This window comes from Eubalaena glacialis, chromosome 2, assembly GCF_028564815.1.
Source record: "Eubalaena glacialis isolate mEubGla1 chromosome 2, mEubGla1.1.hap2.+ XY, whole genome shotgun sequence".
Taxonomy (NCBI): domain Eukaryota; kingdom Metazoa; phylum Chordata; class Mammalia; order Artiodactyla; family Balaenidae; genus Eubalaena; species Eubalaena glacialis.
The window spans coordinates 139284852-139287924 of NC_083717.1; positions in this window are offsets into that span (position 1 = coordinate 139284852).

Below are 3073 nucleotides of genomic sequence, written 5' to 3' on the forward strand. Positions count from 1 at the left end.
GATCTCCCTGTGCTATGTGGCTGCTTCCCACTAGCTATCTATTTTACATTTGGTAGTATATATAAGTCCATGCCACTCTCTCACTTCATCCCAGCTTGCCCCTCCCCCTCCCCGTGTTCTCAAGTCCATTCTCTAAGTCTATGTCTTTATTCCTGTCCTGCCCCTAGGTTCTTCAGAACCTTTTTTTTTTTTTTTTTTTAGATTCCATATAAATGTGTTAGCATCCAGTATTTATTTTTCTCTTTCTGTCTTACTTCACTCTGTATGACAGACTCTAGTCCCTCCACCTCACTACAAATAACTCAATTTTGTTTCTTTTTATGGCTGAGTAATATTCCATTGTATATATGTGCCACATCTTCTTTATCCATTCATCTGTCGATGAACACTTAGGTTGCTTCCATGTCCTGGCTATTGTAAATAGAGCTGCAGTGAACGTTGTGGTACATGACTCTTTTTGAATTATGATTTTCTCAGGGTATATGCCCAGTAGTGGGATTTCTGGGTCGTATGGTAGTTCTATTTTTAGTTTTTTAAGGAATCTCCATACTGTTCTCCATAGTGGCTGTATCAATTTACATTCCCACCAGCAGTGCAAGAGGGTTCCCCTTTCTCCACACCCTCTCCAGCATTTATTGTTTGTAGGTTTTTTGATGATGGCCATTCTGACTGGTGTGAGGTGATACCTCATTGTAGTTTTGATTTGCATTTCTCTAATGATTAGTGATGTTGAGCATCCTTTCATGTGTTTGTTGGCAATCCATATATCTTTTGAGAAACATCATTGTCTACATTATCATCATCAACAAGCAAAACAAAAACAAAAAACAGATAATATGGGCCCAGGATATTCAGTGTTGGAAGGGTATGAGTGTGTCACATCCTTGCTGGGGTGAGAGGTTGTTTAAAAAATAGTGCTGGATAACCAGCTATTTTTAGGTATTTATTTTTCTAACCCGTCTTTCTTTAAATGACCAGTCTTGGTAGAATAAAAATTAAAGACAGTGTCTCCTCTCTGACCAGAAAATTTCTCTAAGCAGAGTAGCAGCAAATTAGGGTGGTTAGCTGTGTTTTTGTTGCCTGAGTCACTTTGCTTGATGAGATATCCCTCACGCCTGTCAAAATAACTGTCATCAAAAAGAACACAAAAGAGGGAAGAGATATGGGGACATATGTATATGTATAACTGATTCACTTTGTTATAAAGCAGAAACTAACACACCATTGTAAAGCAATTATACTCCAATAAAGATGTTAAAAAAAAAAGAACACAAATAATAAATGTTGGTGAGGATATGGAGAAAAGGGAACCCCCTGCCATACACTATTGGTGAGAATGTTAATTGGTTTAGCCACTATGGAAAACAGTATGGATGTTCTTCAAAAAACTATTATAAAAATATAACTACCACGTGATCCAGCAATCCCACTCTTGAGTATTTATTTTAAAAAAAACACTATTGCATAAAGATACGTGCACCCCAGTGTTCACAGTAGCATTATTTATAATAGCCAAGGTATGGAAGCAACCTGTATCCATCAACAGATGAATGGATAAAGAATATGTCATATATATACACACACACAGACAGACACACATACACAATGGAATATTACCTAGCTATAAAAATAATGGAATCTGCACTTTGCAACAACAGGGATGGACATAATAATAATATGCTTCATGAAATAAGTCAAACAGAGAAAGACAAATACTGTATGTTATCACTATATGTGCAATCTAAAAAGTAAAACAAGTGAATGTATATAATAAAACAGAAACAGACTTACATACATAGAAGTGAGGAAGGACAAGATAGGGGTATGAGATTAGGAGATACAAACTACTTTGTATAAAATAGATAAGCAACAAGGATATATTGTACAGCACAGGGAAATATAGCCGTTGTTTTGTAATAACTTTAAAGGGAGTATAGTCTATAAAAATATTACATCACTATGTTGTGCACCTGAGACTAATATATTATAAATCAACTACAATTCAACAAAAAAGGAACTGTCTTCCTTCTCTTTTGTTAAACTTGTATATTTTACTCTCAAAAGTTTTGGTATGAACAAAATAATAATGACCTTACTAAATGTAAAGGTAAGAACTCATCTCTCCAGTTATATTAGATTAATTAGATAGTCATCCTCACCATAAAGCTTAATTAGGAGAATAATAAAGCTGGGCAAACATGTAGATAATTCAGTCCTTTGGCAATGGCAACTGTCTCTTAATATTCATTCATCAATGCTCCCAATGATGCTGATGAATCCTCAGAGACACCACCCCACCACGTTCTCTACTTTGTCCTTTACACGATTTGTATCATTAATGAGAAAAGCATGGTTTCATTACATTCTATATCAAGAATAATTTCTTTGAAAATTGGAGAATTCTGATATCCTATTAAAGTATGATTAAATATTATAGGAAGAATTTTTCAAAGGACACTGCTATACAATGTATCAGTACTTTAAATAAGTCTGTTTACAGATTGATTTATAGGACATACAGATGAGATTGTTTTATAATAAAGGAGAGAATAACTCATAAAAATATAGTATGTACTAATGACATTTAATTGTAACTAGAATGATTTAATAAGATATATACAGAGCACATGTTAGAGAAGTTTCAAATCTCTGTTGAGGGATATAAAATAAATAAACAATGAACAAAAGATGAAAAATTTCATTTTCTTGGATAAGAGGCCTCTATGTTAAAAATTGGTCATTCTTTCCAACATAAAATATATTATATTAATACAATTTAATCAAACTCTCAATGGTATTTTGTGAAATATTATGAAATAATTATGAAGTGTCTGGAAAAAATCAACCAAAATAATTTGCAAAGGCATGCTTACTATATTAGACATTGTAATTCATATTGTTATATAGTATTTAATCTAGCACAGTTAGTGCAATTGATGGGCAGATCAGAATAATTGAATTTAGTCTTAAAATAGGTCCAAGTACTTATAAAATTTACACGATACATGTGACATTTCAAATACGTGGACAAAGTTTTATTTCTACAATAAATCTGCAATAAATCATAGAATAA